At 41.6% G+C, this 19178-nt stretch overlaps 1 protein-coding gene across 7 annotated transcripts in view; it reads right to left on the reverse strand.

Moving 5' to 3' along the window:
- Window positions 1-19178, reverse strand: part of PCDH15 (protocadherin related 15) — an 855028-nt gene that overhangs the window by 644604 nt on the left and 191246 nt on the right. For all 7 annotated transcript variants that reach the window (XM_054071964.1, XM_054071953.1, XM_054071963.1 and 4 more), the window contains one exon: window positions 6212-6289. The gene's annotated coding sequence lies outside the window, so the exon portion shown is untranslated. The remainder of the gene's footprint in view (window positions 1-6211; window positions 6290-19178) is intronic.

Consider the following 19178-nt stretch of genomic DNA (forward strand, 5'->3'; position numbering starts at 1 on the left):
TGACTGTTAGTTTCTTTAATCAAAAATAAACAACATTTGGCAGACCTTTTAATTGCATAAAATTGGATGCGCAATTTGTATGTTAAGATCGCAAGAGACTTATACAACCCCATGCCACATCCTTGGTAATCTTGCAGGAGACCTAAACACTTCTCACAGGCATTACTTACAGGATTGTTTTAAAATAGGTTTGATTATGCAAGCCTGTTGGGTTACAGAAAGAGAGGCAAAAGGGTACCTACTACTGCATGCAAGGAATCCGTAACCATATGGGCAGTATCGCGCAGGCAGAGCATATGCAGGAATGTTCCCCTCAAAATTAAGTCAACAGACCTTGTTCATACAACTGGGGACTTTAAAAAAAAAAAAAAAGGAAAGGAAACAAACTTACAGAGAGATGGAGCTGTGAGGAACTTCAAAAAAACCCCAGTGATGTTTATCCATAGCCTTGTTTTAAGTGTAAATTATTGCATATTGCTACACTGAACGCTTGTCAATGTGTACGTCTGACTCACCCACCACTCCCTGGCATAACTGAACCCTAGATTAAAGGAAACTCAAGTAAAATTAAGACATTATTAAGATATAAAGCTGACAATAACCCAAAAGCTGGGTGTCCTCTTGCTTCAAAGGAACACGAGAAAAATATTATGGGATTTTTCTACTAATCTCTTTTCTAGAACTGTTTGTTTTGTTTTTAGAAAGGCATTACTTGTTTTCGGTTCTGGAACTCGAACTCCTCACTCCCACAGAAGCACCGCTATAGATGCAGTTTCCACAGTCTATTAGCTCACTCCAGTTTCCACCGAGAACAGGCCAAGAAGGCAGGGAAGGTTTGGGTCATTCATGATGACCTACCCCTTCTGCTCTGAAAAATCGCTCAGAGAAATCAACACACTTTCTTTTTAGCTGTCATAGCTTGCTTTGCAAAGGTAAGCAGCTACAAGACCACTCCCTGAACATAAAGAGAGAAGAATTAAGATGCTATGGTTGCAGAAAGACTCTTCTCAGCAAATGAACGAAGATTACAACGGGCTGGCAGCGGCTGGGGAGGACACTTGGCTGTGCTTGCAGCAGATAGCAAATGCCTTGGCAGAGCAGCAAGGGGCCCTTGCTGCCCCCACACCCCCATGGTGGCCCCACACCCCCACGGTGGCATTCTCCATGCGGGATTTCGTTCATTCAGGGTCATTCCTGAGCACACAACTAACTACGGATTTCTGCCAGCAAATCTGTGTCAGTACAGGATGCAAAAACACCCTCTATTTGTGAACCTTAAGGCATAAGAGCACCCACAGTGATTGAAGAACACCTCTGCTCCTTAAGCCCATGTTTTCAAAGAGCTGATATAATGATGCAAATACCACAGATCACGGATTTCAGTTCGTTATTGTATGCGTTGCAAAAACATGAAGAAAACTGATTGTTTCATTAACAAAGTAAATACATGAGTATGAGTAATTAATGCAATTTTATCAAAGATGTAAGTGGTTAGGTCTTAAAAAGTGATTAAAGGCACATCTGGGAGGGGGGCATCATTTCAGAGAAAACTTAGGTATAATTTGTAATGAGTGAGAAAGCAGGAAAGAGCAATGCGCATGATGGCACTCAAGCAGAAGGCTTATTTTATCAGAGAAAAACAACTCGACTAGAAAGCTTACCTTCAAGGTAAGTGCTACCCTAACCAAGAAGCCAGTTGCCAGAAGGCATCATGCAAATCTCTCTCAAATAACCCATAACATTCAAAAGAAATTTCAGCAGAAAATAAGAACTACATTCAAAATATTCCAATTAATTTATTAATGCAAAAGCTGAAATCAATTTTCGACATCATTATTTTAGTTTTGAAGATGCGAAACAGGTTTGCCCGTTTATTTATCTACACGTTAAACACATCATCTTAATGTCAGCGTCTTTTGAACTGGCTAATCGTGATGCAGCAACTTCAGCAGAGGTTTTATGGCCCAGGCTGCCGATGCGACCTGCATAGCAGTCCTGTGGCTCTACAAATGTTTCACTGGATTGATGCAGAATGCAAATACGGGTAAAAAGAGACAGAAAAAAATGCCACTATTCCTAAAACGTAGTTCTCATATTCTTACAGTGCAGCATCTACTAATGGCAATAACTGAGGTCAGATGGGCTTTGCTCAGGACTAACTACTGCTCTTAAAAGCAATAGGTCTTCACACACCAACGTGGAGCGACACAAACAGATTTTAGTGACATCAAGACATTTTTATATAACTAGGAGTGAGGTGTTACACCAGGGTTTGAGGAGGAACAGCAGGCCAACAGAAAAGGGAGAATACCTGAATACCAACTCTGCAGCCATACTGCTCGCTCTTTAAAGACGCGGCAGATAAACAGCCTGACATTTCCAGCCCTGCTCATCCTTTACTCCTTTTTTCCAACTGTGATAGGCAGTCCCTGGTTCGGGGGGGTTGGCTTTCTTGCTCATCCTTGTGCTATGTTCCTTTACAAAGGCTGAGGCAAACAGAGGTACAGAGGGAGGCAAGCTCCGTGGCGCAGGCTACGGCAGGCAGCAGAGTTATGGCACAACAGGCAGAGAACCTGCAGCACAGGGAGAACAGGAGAGTGCTGAGAGCAGCGGGCACAGACAGACAAGCAACAAAACCTCCCAGCCGTCACCAAGGACCGAACAATGTTTGCAGTATCTCAGCCAGTCACTACATTGGCTGAAATCAGGGGCCTATTATGAAGGTCAAAAACAGTACAAGATATTTAGAAACCCTTCATATTTCTTTCCAAAACCCAAAAACTAAGCATTCGAGTACTTATTCTATCAAAACCTGGCTTTATACTGTATTTAAAAGCATTTCAAGTCATCTTTGAGAAGCCCGCTTGACAAAGAAGGCCGAGGCAGATCCATTCACAGCTCTGGTTGACTCAAGTGCATTATGCACAGGGGCGACCAAAGCGTCCGTGTTCACCTTCTTCAGTGTCAGGGAAAGTTGAAGCATCACACAACACACACTATATACGAATATTAATAATCCTGATATTCTTTTGCAACACGTGAAGGCCTGAACCGCAAAATTACTTTAACACTTTCTGAACTATGTGATTTCCGCAGGCAGTATTTTGGCTCAAAGCACGGGTCTGTGGGTGCCACAGACAGCAACCATCCCTCAGGCTTGACAGATCGTTTCATGCCTTATTTCAAAGCCAGTTTGTGTGCTGAAACAGACTCCCCCTCCCAGCTTGACTCTGGGTGGACCAGCAGGTGACTCTGCAGAGTAGAAAATTCCCACTGAAGCTGGAATCCCATCAAAACCTCTGACATGCTGCCAGTACAGAGGCTTTGCTTTAAAAATGTCAGTTCATATCACTTAGACAACCATAAAGAAATCAGACATTTTAATGGTATTGTCTTCATCCAGACTTGCTGCTGTCACTGCTCCCACAAGAGGGTTAGATGATTTTTGAGAACATTCTAACCCGAAAGATGAACCTTGCAACTTACGAGAATAGAGAAGAGAAAGAAAGGCTTTCTGAACAATGCTCAACCATGACACGCTGCAGTCTGAGAACCTCAGTAACATGAATTAATACTAAATTTCAGAGCAAATATGGATCTTGACAAGAGCAGTCATCTTTTAATTACATAAGCAAATGAGAAACATGTTCAGATTCTAAGTATTTGTATGCAAGTTGATATCAGTTGTACTTTAGAAACAAATAATTAATTTACAAGCTAATTTGAGCAATACAGTCTGCCAAATTGAGCCGAAAGCTTAAAAACCCAAAGTTCTGTGGGAAGAAGCTAGTCCTCTAATTTCCTGCATGACTGGGGACACAAAATTAAGACAAAGTGTCATTTTATTAAGGCTCGGAAAACATGCTTTTAAAACCAAGGTGGCTTTTAATTCTTTCGCTTCCACAGCTTTTAGAAATAAACACTTGTTTAAAACCTCCCAGCGGTGAGGCTTAATGGCTGAAGGCAATCTGTGTTAATGGTGTCGACTCTGGAACAGAATGGAGGGTTTTTTTTCCCTCTCACTGCTTTTAGCTTGGAAATAGCTTACATCTCTTTCTCCTGCTTATTATTAGTAGTAATTATAGGAACAACAAATTAACTTAGATGTCATCTTATTTGTGTGCTCTAGGGAGTTTTACTGCGGTCCCAAACCAAACAATTGTTAGAAACTTAAAGGTACAAACCCGTTCCTTTTCTAATTATGCATTTCATGCACTGCTAAACTCCTTAACAAAATGGAGTCACTATTTTGTGGCTGGCACATGATCATATAAGCACAGAATTAGTGTGTATTCTAGTCCCAAAACTGAAAAACTAACAGGCTGAAAACTCCCAAATTAAAGAGGTACTGTTATAGCAACAATATTGGATAACATACAACAGAAGGTACCAAAAGGACTTCCAGTGGCTTTTGAAAAACAAACCAAGAAAGCCTTCATCACATTCTGTATTTCCTCAATGTAACACAAAACAATAAATATACATCTTTTGGAATGATAGTTACCCTCAGCTGATTTTCCTGAATATTTAAAGAAAACCTCTCTAGCTTGGTGAGCCGTACAGGGAGGTGAAACCATGTTTCTTAATGTAAAAATCGGTACAGCTATATGGCAACAGGTCTTCATTGTGGTCTTGACGTTTGGCATGAAAGAAATATTTTGTGAGAATAACTGCCTTTACTCTGGACGGATTCAAAAAACATCTTTAAAAATGTAGACTACTGTATCACATTTCAGTGATACACTAACGTAGCCTTTCATTTTTTAGTTCTATCACAATCAGAAGAGTGCTGAAAACATCAACATCTACATAGGGAGGAAATTCTTCACCCCACAATCACACTCCAGAACAAAAATGGTTACTACTTGGAAATTTCCCTGCTTCTTTCTATTGGAAGGGGGAAAAAGAAGTATCAAAACATTTTCTTACTGATTTATTTCTCTGGTAGCTGTTTCCCTGAACACAACTAATAATAAAACAAGACCACTGCTTTGTTCATTATTTCCAAGCATCTTCTCTGGGCAGCAACCTAACATCAAAATATTTTACCATAAGTCTCTGAGCATCTTACTACTGATATTTGTGCTTGTCTGGCTGTTTATGGCTCCTTGCTGCCCTTCCTTAGAATTCTGCTGTCTCTAGATAACGCCATTAGCATACAACTGCCCTATTTGCAGCTTGTCTCTAGTATAATCTATCTCATAAGTAAAGGCCCAGACACTGGCCAGCAGGGCAAGGACCTGTGTTGACATGACGGTTCCCTTTGTTTCGATGTATTTTACAACCAAATAAGCGGCTCAAACATTTCGTATATTCATTTTAAAGATCAATGTTCATCTGTTACAATAGTGCGTCACCTGACCTCCCCTCCTATACATTCAGGACGTATCATTGTTTATCATACTTATAGCTATTGGTTTTAAGAGCCCTTACTCACTTCTTTTCTTTCTCTCTAAATATGGTATACAAGTTCACAACAGACTGTTTACCTTGCTAGCACCCAACTTTAAAAAGAAATACAAGCTCATACCTGTAGGTTCATATTTGTTACAATGGCAGATCAATGTTTGATTTGCCATCTGCCTCGAGGACCTCTTCTATCATCGTTTCTTCATCTATATTCATTAGGGGACACCTGTCAAATCTGTTACCCAAATTATTCTGTGTCCGTGCTGTACCCTCAAACATGTGAAACCACTAATTGTGCAATCAAAGCGCAAGTCTTGTTTGAGAAACACCACATAAAAGAAGATTGATTTTCATCTTGGAAATGTCAAACTTCTCTCTGCAATGCTCAGCTACATTTTTCAGAAACAGTAAAGTTCAAAAAAAGCCATAGAACTGACAGATCTCCGACACACCATGATAGATGTGACAAGTCTGCTACTTTACTGCCAGAAATGTCCTCCAACAGAATGAGGCAATCAATGAAGAATAATAAATCTATCTCGGATTGCAGAACTATTTTTTGTACATGCATGAGAGAAGAAACAACACATTTCTTATATCTCTGCAGGTTCCTATTTTAATAAACTATTAGACTAAATTTCTTAAATGTTCTATAACACCAGTTCCACAGCTTATCTATCTGTTCAATTCTTCTCCACCTAAACTCCTAACACGCATTTTTGTATTATTAAGCTACAGGAGGAAAAAAAAATAGACAGAATTTAAAATATACTTTCCTCTTAAAAGAACAAGTTTTTCTTACCTTTTTTCCTGGTCCCTCTGTTAGGCAGGAAAACGACAACTGCTCCAAATGTATCTGTTGAATTATGTCCCCAGCATCCTAGAAGACATTGTTATTGATTAATACCTCATTAAAATTTTACCTTGAGTGCACAGCATGAATACGTTTCTTTTTCATTTTTTTGAAAATTCCCGCATTTGTGACAAATTACAGCAAGTTCGGAAAAGTTAATTTCACATTCATAAACCAAAGTTTTCTAGAGAAAGAATTGCATTGATTTAAAAGTAATGCTTTTGAATGTATTCTACCACCTACCATAAAAGTAAAAGCCTTGACATCAGCAACAGAGGGAATATGCTCAAAGATGTGCATTTTCTGAAGTCATTCGACCCCAACACTAACAAAACAAGCACAGCTATGTCAGTTCAAGCACGGTGATTTAAATACACTTTTTTTAACGGTAACAAGAGTACATTGAATATTTTCAGCAAGTAGGCTCAATAAATCTAAAAACTGTTGTAGGAATAGATTGATGGTTACTTGTGCTTGTGTACGATTTCAAAAATACATCCATGCATCACTGTCGTAATTCTATTTTGTCCATTATTTTACACATTCATGAGGACATAGACAATATTTAATGTTGCAGTAACCAAGACAGTTTGAATTAAGCAAAGTACATACAGAATAAGCAGATACGTAACTAAATCTTATAAAATTTTGAAACTGGGAATTTAATGACGTGAGGATTTCCAGGGCTAAAGAACTTCTATTTATACATGCACAACCACAATAATTTATCTTTTCTTAGACAGCAATTCCAAAGGAAAAACAGCAGTGTGACAGGGCAGGAACATTAAGGTGCGCCTTCACAACTGCTTCCCTTTTCACTTTCAGAACTCTGCCCAAAATTGAATCACATGAAAAACCATGCGGAGAAATTGTCTGCCTTCGCGCACAACCCGCTAACAAGAGACCCCAGCGAAGCCCACCTCCACCTACAGGTGAGTGAAGAATCTAGTGCACGATATGCCCCACCTCACAGGCACTGCTGCCCGTTCAGAAGCCGCCTCCAGCAGCAGCTCTCGCTCCTTTGGCTCTGCCCTCACACAAAGGGGATTCGCCATCAGCAAATCACAGAATCACAGAATCACCAGGTTGGAAAGGACCCATTGGATCATCGAGTCCAACCATTCCCAACACTCCCTAAACCATGTCCCTAAGCACTTCATCCACCTGTCCCTTAAACACCTCCAGGGAAGGCGACTCGACCCCCTCCCTGGGCAGCTGTTCCAGTGCCCGATGACTCTTTCTGTGAAGAATTTTTTTCTGATATCCAGCCTGAACCTCCCCTGGCGGAGCTTCAGGCCATTCCCTCTTGTCCTGTCCCCTGTCACTTGGGAGAAGAGCCCAGCTCCCTCCTCTCCACAACCTCCTTTCAGGTAGTTGTAGAGACCAATAAGGTCTCCCCTCAGCCTCCTCTTCTCCAGGCTAAACAACCCCAGCTCTCTCAGCCGCTCCTCGTCAGACTCATTCTCCAGCCCCCTCACCAGCTTTGTTGCTCTTCTCTGGACACGCTCCAGAGCCTCAACATCCTTCTTGTGGTGAGGGGCCCAGAACTGAACACCGTATTCGAGGTGCGGTCTCACCAGTGCTGAGTCCAGAGGGAGAATCACCTCCCTGGACCTGCTGGTGACCCCATTTCTGATACAAGCCAAGATGCCGTTGGCCTTCTTGAAATGGTTGTGTGCAGCAAGGCTCCCGACACCGTCTTGTGCTAATAACTTGATAAAAGGGGTAGCTTGCTTCTCCTGAGTAGTCTGGCTATAAGCAATACGAAAAATCGACCGCAGAAAAGAACAAAAAGGGGACTTCATAATCACGTGTGTGTGAAGGCAAAGGAACCTCACAAAGCAAAGTTATCTTATAAGTTTGCGTGTGGCCTCATTCCCGAGAGCTCCTGGGGAGCTCCGGGCCATCCTCAGGGGTCCTGGGAAGGGCAGGCAGCAACACGCCTTGTGTTCACACAAGGAAACTGGAGTACAGACAAATTATGATAAACTTTTGAAGAACTGTACACCGTTCCCACGACAATCGCTCTCATCTGGGCATCTCAGCTATTTCTAGCAAGTAGTTTGTTTTTTTTCAGTCAAAAACAATGAGGAAAGCAAAATCAGCAGGAGCTGTGAATTGCTGCTTTGTAGTTGCTTCTGGCAATTAATGAAAGACCTTCATATTAGGAAGCGAAGAAGGAAGATAATCAAAGTAATACAAACTCTGGTGTTTCTCTTCAAGCTTGGTAATATTTCTTGTACAGTATTTTCTACAAGATCAGACAAATGCTCTCAAAATACTTACCTGTATAGAAACATTTCATTTCAAAACAAAAAAAAAACAACTAAAAAGTTCAGGAATTTAATTTTTTTCTAGGAGTTCCAATAACATTTGGAATGCACTTTATTTTTTAATGGTTATGAAATATTTTACATTAATACAATGAAGTTGCTTACTATGCCTGAAGCTATTTTTTAATTTTTAATAGCCAACATAACCTAATCATATCTAATTTAGTGTCATTATATTAATTTCCGATACAAACATAAGTTTTAAACAAATGTGGAATAGATAGTAAGCCTAGACTCAGCACAACTCTTGCAGCATCATGCCATTTCTTTCTTACTCTTCTATTGATAATGGTGGCAAAACAAAGCTTTCTAAACTTTACACCGAGAGATGCTCATATATATTAGTAAATACACTATACTGCTCCCCTCATGTAACAAAAATAGATAAATATTAATAATAGAAGTCAGTTGAAAGATAATTTTTTTCATCTTGGAATACTACTTGTCTTGCAATAAAACCCAACAAGAATCACACAGTCATTGTACCCCAACAGCAGAAACAATGAAGAGCTGTACATCCATTGTACCCCAATGACAGTGGATTATTACATACCATTCAGCCTTAACAGAACACAGATATAAAAGTACAAGCTTTCAGTATTCACTTTCTGGGAGAAATTGTTCTTTAGCAGAGTGCTGGTTTTGCACATTTTCCTCATACTGCTGGAACTCTGAATTGCAGCATTTGCTTCTTTACATCTAAAAATAATCTGTTTTTCCACCTATGGTATCATCTCTAATCACACTGCATGTTATACTAGAGGAAAAATAAATAAATCCATCAACACCTTCTCTCTGGCTAACTTTGTTACTGGGGTTCGGCTGAGTGCAACACTATGAGCTGCTGGTAACGGTGCAGTGCAAAAACCAAAATGAACACGGATGCAGTAATGGCAACAACCTGCACCAGGTGCCTATTATTACTGGTGAAACCATCAGAGCAAAGTAAGCTGTGGTCACCATAACCTGAACTACGAGGACAGGCTGAGAGAGTTGGGGTTGTTCAGCCTGGAGAAGAGAAGGCTCCGAGGAAACTTTAGAGCGACCTTCCAGCACTTGAAGAGGCTCCAAGAAAGCTGGGGAGGGACATTTTACAAAGGCTTGTGGTGATAGGACCAGGAGCAATGGGGATAAACTGGAGAGGGGCAGATTTAGACTGGAGGATTTAGGAGGAATTTCCCCACCATGACTGGTGAGGCCCTGGCCCAGGTTGCCCAGGAAAGCTGTGGCTGCCCCATCCCTGGAGGGGTTCAAGGCCAGGTTGGATGGGCCTTGGGCACCTGATCCAGTGGGAGGTGTCCCTGCCCATGGCAGGGGGTTGGAACTGGATGATCTTTAAGGTCCCTTCCAACCCAATCTATTCTATGATTCTATGAACTTCAAGACTCCTGGAGAGCTTGAAACAAGAAACATTGCCCTCCCCACAGCTCATCCTGCCTTGCTGGTAAAACCAAACAATGCCTCGCTGGGAACAGAAGGACTCAAGCCAGCTTGCTGGGTTGTTCCTTGTCAGGGGTTAAAGGGCTGGAAGGGATTGCCCTTAAGAAACGAAAAGGAAATAAAATGTCAGGGAAAGAACAAGTTTAATTGATACAGGGACTTGTGTCTGGAGCTACCATCATCCCAGGACATAGAAGCAATCTGCAAACTGGGGCAAAGTGGAGAGTCAATTATGTAGAATTACATTTGGAAAAAAACTATGGAAGAAACTATACGAAAACCCAATTCAAAATGATACATTTTATATTGCCATTCCAATTGCAAAAACCTATAAAGGCTCAATGGCTTTACCTTTCAGTAATAACATACTTAACTACATTATCTAGATTGGCCAAGATTTTAAAGAAATCTTCTACTTATTCTTAGCACAACTCAGCTTTTACTCATTTGTTCATTATTCACAAATGTTCTTAACAGAGGAAAGGAGAAGGAGTGCTACCTGCAGATGAGAAGAAACAAGGCAGTTTCAGTTGAGGAATGGGCCTTCAGAGGTCAGAGAAAGTCAAATACCAAAGAAAGGGGAAAATGGGCAGGTATGCTACAGTAAGTGTATTTTCTCTGTGCAATTCTCAACGTTGACAGCAACAGTGATTACACATTAAGTCATAGGAAAGACCTTTCATTACAGGTTAGTCAAGGCACGAGCCTCCTATTTCTATCACTGACATCTCATTCTTGTCTACTCCCACCCTGATCTCTAAACCTAGACCAGGGACCTCAACCACTAAGGCATGGATTTATGGCTCTGTATAAAAAAAAGAGTCTGACATCTTAAGAGAATTCAATCCTATAAGTCCACTGCTGTTTTCTGCAGGCATCACCATCTACAACTAAGTCACCATAGAATCATAGAATCAGTAGGTTGGAAAGGACCCTCTGGGTCATCGAGTCCAACCATTCCTAACAGTCCCTAAACCATGTCCCTCAGCACCTCGTCCACCCGTCCCTTAAACACCTCCAGGGAAGGTGACTCCACCCTCTCCCTGGGCAGCCTCTGCCAGTGCCCAATGACCCTTTCTGTAAAAAATTTTTTCCTGATGTCCAGCCTGACCCTCCCCTGGCAGAGCTTCAGGCCATTCTCCCTTGTCCTGTCCCCTGTCACTTGGGAGAAAAGGCTCCCTCCTCTCCACAACCTCCTTCCAGGTAGTTGCAGAGAGCAATAAGGTCTCCCCTCAGCCTCCTCTTCTCCACCACGCCTTGTTGCGCACCAGATCTCTGTTTCCTGGCTGCCTTGGTCTTCCCTGTTTACTTCTCAGTCAATGCTTTCAGCTCCACAAGACACAGGAACAGGAGTTTCCTGCTCCTCAGTGGGTCTCAAATCACACACCTTGCATTTCAGCTCTGCTTACCTACAGACGAGTTGCTTCAGACTCTCTTCATAACACTCTCTTTGCCAGTGGGTTTTACTGATCAACACTACCCTGGGTGAAAGGAGAGCCTATCTTTGGGCAACAGAGAACCCCACATCTCAACATGTTTCAAAAAATGCAAATACCACAGCTTACACATATCTATTTTTAACCCTTACTGCATAACAGAAACATGAGCTACTCTCTTCCAGCCACCTGATGATCTACTGACCTTACTTCTCTGCATAAATAAGTGTAGCAATTTAATTACAAAACCAAAGTAACAAACTTATTCCTCAGTATCTAATTTCACACATTAATAAAGACAATGCAACACTATTTGCCCATATTCCAGCTGAGAATTTTTTTTGCTTTTAGTTTCATCTTTAAACATCAGAGAGTCAATAACAAAAAGGCATTTACGGCAGGAGGAGCGGGGTTTTGGTCCACCCTGGCTCCTTAGTTATCTTCCAATGATCAGTGAAAGCCTGAAGTTTGTACAACAGAGGTGCAGTTCCCCCCTTTACTATCCAAAAACGTAAGCAGTTTTGGGTTGCCCAGAGGTGTTCATCAAAAGAAAATAATAAGATTTAAGTAACAGTTAAAACTCCATAATATCACCCTCTTTGAAATGAGGCATTCTTAGTCTCCGACATATTTTATTTTCAATGTACTTGGATTTAAAGGGTTAAAAAAAACAGCTGAAGTGAACCAAAAGCTAGCTTTTTTGTGAATGGCTACAGTCTTGCATGGGACCCACCATGATCACTGAATCCCACATCTGACCCCACACAGGGCAACCTAAAAGTTAAATCAGTATCTTAACTCCACTTACTCCATTTTGCCTATGAGTCTAAATGCTGCTAAGATTCAGCTTTTGAAAACGTGTCCAAACTACTCCAGCAGAATTGACACTCTGACCTTCAACTCTCATTTGTTCGCTAAAGACATAGCTGTGTTTTGACAAGTTCAAAGAGAAAACAACTGCACTGCTGTTTTCTAAAACAAATATAAGGTAAAAGTCCTCCATCCTACTGAATATATATAACAGAATTCAACAAAAATAAGCTCTATTAAAATAGCTCCTCCTTCAAATGTTTTAAGAAAGGTGCTTCTTCCATGGTGACAGCCCCTCCCCCAGTATTACAATAGCAAATTCTTAATCAGTTTTAATCAACTGCAGCATAAATGCCTCCGTTTCATTATACAGTTTGCCAAAAAATGGAAAGTGAAGATCAGTTTCAAACTAGAAGCAAAAGTTTCCTTATTAAACTGAGGCAAACAAGATCCAAAGAATTTTGGCATAATTTTCAGTTGTAGTTAATTTTAGCTGCAAAATAAAAATAACATTTTCTGCTAAAACGTTCTGAAAACTCACACTGCAGATAGAATCATAGAATCATAGAATCACCAGGTTGGAAAGGACCCACTGGATCATCGAGTCCAACCATTCCTAACACTCCCTTAAACCATGTCCCTAAGCACTTCATCAACCCGTTCCTTAAAAACCTCCAGGGAAGGTGACTCGACCACCTCCCTGGGCAGCTGTTCCAGTGCCCGATGACTCTTTCTGTGGAGAATTTTTTTCTGATATCCAACCTGAATCTCCCCTGACGGAGCTTCAGGCCATTCCCTCTTGTCCTGTCCCCTGTCACTTGGGAGAAGAGCCCAGCTCCCTCCTCTCCACAACCTCCTTTCAGGTAGTTGTAGAGACCAATAAGGTCTCCCCTCAGCCTCCTCTTCTCCAGGCTAAACAACCCCAGCTCTCTCAGCCACTCCTCGTAAGACTTGTTCTCCAGCCCCTTCACCAGCTTTGTTGCTCTTCTCTGGACACACTCCAGAGCCTCAACATCCTTCTTGTGGTGAGGGGCCCAAAACTGAACACAGTACTCAAGGCGCGGTCTCACCAGTGCCGAGTACAGAGGTTGAATCACCTCCCTGGACCTGCTGGTCACACCGTTTCTGATCCAAGCCAAGATGCCATTGGCCTTCTTGGCCACCTGGGCACACTGCTGGCTCATGTTCAGTCAGCTGTCAACCAGCACCCCCAGGTCCTTCTGCTCCATGCAGCTCTCCAGGCACTCTTCCCCCAGTCTGTAGCACTGCACAGGGTTGTTGTGCCCCAAGTGCAGGACCCGGCATTTGGCCTTGTTGAACCTCATGCCATTGGCCTCAGCCCAGCAGTCCAGCCTGTTCAGATCCCTTTGCAGAGCCTCCCTACCCTCCTGCAGATCCACACTTCCTCCCAGCTTAGTGTCATCTGCAAACTTGCTGAGGGTGCACTCAATGCCTTCATCCAGGTCATTGATAAAGACATTGAACAGGGCTGGACCCAGTACCGAGCCCTGAGGAACCCCACTTGTGACTGGCCTCCAGCTGGAGTGAACTCCATTGACCACCACTCTCTGGGCCATCCAACCAGTTTTCAGCCCAGGAGAGTGTGCGCCCATCCAGGCCAGAGGCTGACAGTTTCTGAAGCAGAATGCTGTGAGAAACTGTGTCAAAGGCTTTACTGAAGTCCAAGAAGACTCCATCCACAGCCTTTCCCCCATCCAGTAGTTGAGTCATTTTGTCATAGAAGGTGATCAGGTTAGTTTGGCAAGATCTGCCTTTTGTAAACCCATGTTGACTGGGCCTGATCACCCGGTTCTCTTGCATGTGCTTCATGATAGCACTCAAGATTACCTGTTCCATGACTTTCCCTGGCACTGAGGTGAGACTGACAGGCCTGTAGTTCCCCGGATCCTCCCTGCAACTCTTCTTGTAGATGGGCACAACATCAGCCAGCCTCCAGTCTAGTGGAACTTTCCCAGCCAGCCAGAACCGCTGGAAGATGATGGAAAGGGGTTTGGAAAGGACATCCGCCAGCTCCTTCAATACTCTTGGGTGGATCCCATCTGGCCCCATAGACTTGTGGGAGTCTCGCTGGGCAAGCAAGTCTCTAACCGCCTCCTCTTGGATCATGGGAGCCTCATTCTGCTCCTCTAACTCCTGGGTTTGTACACGGAGGGAACAACTTTCCTTGCTATTAAAGACTGAGGCAAAGAAGGCATTAAGTACCTCAGCCTTGTCCTTATCCCCTGTCACTGTTGTTCCTTCAGCATCCAATAGAGACTGGATATTCTCCCTAGTTCTCCTTTTCTTGTTAATGTATTTGTAGAAAGATTTTGTATTATCTTTCACAGACTTAACCAATTTGATTTCTAGTTGAGCCTCAGCCCTCCTGATTTTTTCCCTGCACGATCTCACTTCCTCCCTGTAGTCCACCCAAGACACCTGCCCCTTCCTCCAAAGCTCATAGACCACCTTCTTCTTTTTGATGCATCTCAAGACCTCCCTGCTCAACCAAGCTGGCTTTTTCCCTCACCGGCTCCTTTTCTGGAACATGGGGATGGCTTGCTCCTGAGCTGCTAGGATTTCATTTTTTAAGATAGGTAGGACAGGAACCTCAGGATGATCTTTCTTTCTCTTAACTATTACCATTGTTTATCTATGTCGAGTCATTTAAGTCAGTATTTAAAAATAAACTAATCATTAAATTAATTGCAGGCCATAAATACTTAAATCTTTTTTGCTGATGAGAAGTATATGCTATTTTATATCAACTATGTTCTAGAGAACAACATATTCATTTGCTGCTACAAATAAGAACAAATTTAGCCTTGTAGGAAATAAAATAGTATGGGATTTAAAAACATCACTTTCCCTAGATTAATGTCACTTTACAGAGATTAGCATAGACCTTCTTTTAACATCTTTGAAGTGTCTACTTAAACTAACATGGCTCCAAAGTGTTTTACGAATCAATGAAAGATGACACTAAAACTGAACAGGCTCCTTTCCTCTATTGTTCTTAGATTTGTGAAGAATAGGTTATTCAGGATAGCCTAAGAGAAGTGAGATAATAAGATGGGATAAAGAAGTGTGACATCTTGTAATTAAAAAAAAAGATTCACTGCACTTTAGATTAGAGAAAGAAAAAAAAATTAAAAATCTTTTACATCCTTTAAGGACAGCTTATGTGGCTTTTCCTTCATCAAGAAGGATAAACCATTGCTTGGAGAGAAGAAGCAAATCTTGGTAAAGCAAGGCCAGCGACTGAATAAGTGTTTCTCAAAACTCCATGAATATACCTATCCACACCTGCAACAACCAGCTCTTGAGGCAGTAAATAAAATCCATCCCTTCACCGTGTGTGAAATACAGAACACTAAGTAACTCAGCTCCCAAAAGTAATCACACTATGTTGAAAGCAGGACCTGTCAACCCTGAGGATGTCGAGATGACCCCAGGACGCTGGTGCTTCCACTTGCCACACTACAAACCGGAGAATTAGCATCTGTTATAAAGATTATACGATGGACGTCGCTGCTGCATGGTGGCTTTGTAAATTATATCCAGTACCCTAAGCCTGAAAAAGTTGGGAGCTAAGGCAGTTTCCCAGAGCATACTGGAATCACCTGAGGAAATTGTTCCAGTCGCTGCTTGCCCTGCTCAGGCAAGGATTAATTCTGTTGCTCCTAGAGTGTCAAAAATCACGTGGAAGAGTGCTCACCAAGCTGCATTAGGCAATGCAGTATTAGACAGACAGCTGCCAGATCTACATTACACACAGCCCTCCACAGGTCTCACGCTGGCACAAGGGATACAGGCAGCTCCCACTGCTGCCACTGCAGATACTGGTACCCGACCAGGAACACTCAGAAATGCACTGCTGTGTAGCTGATAAATGTGTGAGACTGAGCTTGCAAAGGGAGCACAGCACAACTTTTTACACCAACTTTATCTCGCACCAAGCAAGATTCCCTTGCCTGAAGTCCTATGTTTCTTCCGATGACATTTGCACCTCACTACAGCAGTAATATACGCAGGATAGAGTAAGGGGCCAGGGACTGAAATCTGGTGCTCTCTTTCCTGGTATCATCTGTCCATACAATCAAGGGAATTAATCACCAGGACAAGATTTGGTCCCACAGACCAAGGCCCACCTGGAAAGGCTGAGAATTACCTCAATACTGGAGAGCAGTTGGGGCCCTTCAGGAGATCTCCACTCAAAACCTTGTGGGAGGCAGACCCACTCATAGGCCAGAGGGATAAAACCCCCCTTGACCCTCGTGTATTCTGCCCTTGGCAGAAAAACAGGTGTGTTGGTGTTGTATTCCAGGAAAGGAATGTCTCAAAGCTCCTCTGTGATCCATCAACACCCTTTAAGTACTGGATCCAGCAGTGTCATAAAGCAGCTTACTACCATCTTCCTTTGCTCTTCTTCCCAGCCTCTATTTATGTCTCTATATTCAGACACGATACAATCAAAAGGTAAACCATGATATACATAATAGTCATAAAAAGTAAGTACAGCTATCAGTCTCCTTTACTATACAAAACAAAAAGTGGCAAATGAAAAATAGGTCTAGCAGCGTGTCTGTGTTATCAGACTACCTTAAAAGCGTTAAAGATCAAGTCTGTCAAAAGGTTGGCTGAAGGCATTTGTAAAACTCACTGTCACACATACTGATTCTGCGAAACACATTGTACTGCGAGCCCATGTATCTCATCTAATCAAATCTTTCCAAAGACATCTTCTTTCCTGCAGGGCTTTTCATGTCTAACCCATACAAAGGATATATAGTCCTTAACGTGGCAATGATTTCTGAATGATACGTTTCTGACTCATTTATGTTTTGAACAGTGTATATAAAACTTGACAGAAAGCTTCAAATTGATGAGTATTTCTACCTGGCTCTTCCATGGCTTTTAAAAGAAAACATAACCAAAAAAAAAATAAAATAAAATAAAATAAAGAGTCCCAATCTTAAAGGATTGCAAGGATTGAAGAATGTCATTAATGTAGTGATAAAGTTTTTGTTTAAACAGAATTGCTGGGAAACACACACTGAAATAAAAAAAGCTAACAGACAGGCTGATCTCAATGGCAAACACTACCTCCAAAACCAGCACATCACGTTGTTGGAAACCAAATAACTACAACAATTCTTTTGAGAACAAATGGATAGAACTCAGCTTAGCCCTCACTGCTGAAAGAGGGAATTTTGATGTTCAGAGGTGAATTAAGATACATATTAACATTGGGGCAGGGGCACCAAACTACTAAATTTAAATACTTGAGTTAAGGAAATAATTTATTCTTTTTCTTATTATTTTTTAAGGAAAATACACCCTGACAATTTTCCAGAACAGATTTTTTTTAAGCACTAGTGGCACCTGCAGCCAAGGACAAGTAGTTAAAGTAAGTACTTTGCAATGACTCAGACACAGCAGCGAGCTAATTAAAGGGGTTTTCCTCTGTGCCTGAAGCTATCTGATCATGCAAGAAATATTCCCCTATCATTAGAGATTGTTCTCTGGAATTAATTTTGCAGCACGATGCAGACTGAATTTAGTACCTGACTTTTTAATTATAATAGGTAGATGCAAATCTTCCTAAGTTTTCAACATAAATACTAAAAAACTCAAATAAAGCACAAATGTGCTGAAAGGAAGAGGCTAACGTGATTATAGATGTGGTCCTAAGATAAATACTTAGACACAAACACTGAAGGAGCTCTGAAGGTCCAAAAAGTGTTTGATGCATATTTATAAATCACTGAAAACAACAGGTATAAGGTTCAACTTAGAGATCTAAACAGCAGTTGTGTTTATTGCCTTACAAAAGATCAGTCTCTCCAACAGAGTAAGTGAATAATGACATTTCATTAGGGCTACAGAAGTTAATGCTGATCCTACTGCTCTCAAGAAACTTAGCCGTTACCCAACATAAAATGTTTCTGGCTCACATGATCAGAAGTCATTTCACATTGTTCACATTCCCACCACCCAAATTACAATTAAACCAGCTACAGCAAAAGAGGTCACCGATAGACAGAGAAGCCCAAAATAGAGGAAGCGGAGGATCACTGGAGAAGCTTACACCAGCCAAAGGACTGAGAAGTCCAGTTATGGTCCGAACTCCATTTTCTGTGTACACTGCAACATAAAAGGTAATGTACCAAAAAATGAATAATAAATTAGTTGCAGAAGAACTAACAACAGGAAACAACAGGCTTGTTTTCAAGGCTACCAGAGACTTATGGTGTGATTTTTAGTTATTTCTTTTACCTTAATTGTGCTCAGCAACTGAAATAATATCTTTCCCTCAGTTCTGGCTTCACACTTAGCCCAGCAAGAATTTGAGTGCCCTCTGTGATTCCCAAGTCAACTTCAGACGGAAGTTACTTCTTGTTTGGGATAAGGTTTTCTTTCTGCCCCAGACTGAATACGGACAGGGGTAAAATCAGTACCCATCACCAGGAGAAACAGCTTCTTTTTGTTTATAATCTGAGAAAAAATTACCTTTTCTAATTTGTTAATTAAGGCAGAAGCACAAGAAAAAGCCAATGCCAGGGAGGAGTTGTGGGACACGTGCATTCTGAAGAACGTGGCTTTCTATATTTCTGTGCTAAGCTGTTAAAGAATTATGTTTTGTGCTGGAAAACAAAGACTTAAATCACAAGGGGAATAAGTTTCCTTTGTGCCACACACCATTTGCACTCACTATATTATACATTAGTCAGCAGTCAAACAAGGTAGTTGACAAACTTCTTGAAAGCCATCATCCCACATCCTCGGCTGCCACAATTCCTTACAAGATGCTTAATTACAAGTTCTCTGTTTAATGTTTCTCCTTAAGCTCCGCTTTCCTTTGCAAAATAATCAACCCACTCACACTGGTATACA

The sequence above is a fragment of the Cuculus canorus genome, chromosome 7 (assembly GCF_017976375.1).
Source record: "Cuculus canorus isolate bCucCan1 chromosome 7, bCucCan1.pri, whole genome shotgun sequence".
Taxonomy (NCBI): domain Eukaryota; kingdom Metazoa; phylum Chordata; class Aves; order Cuculiformes; family Cuculidae; genus Cuculus; species Cuculus canorus.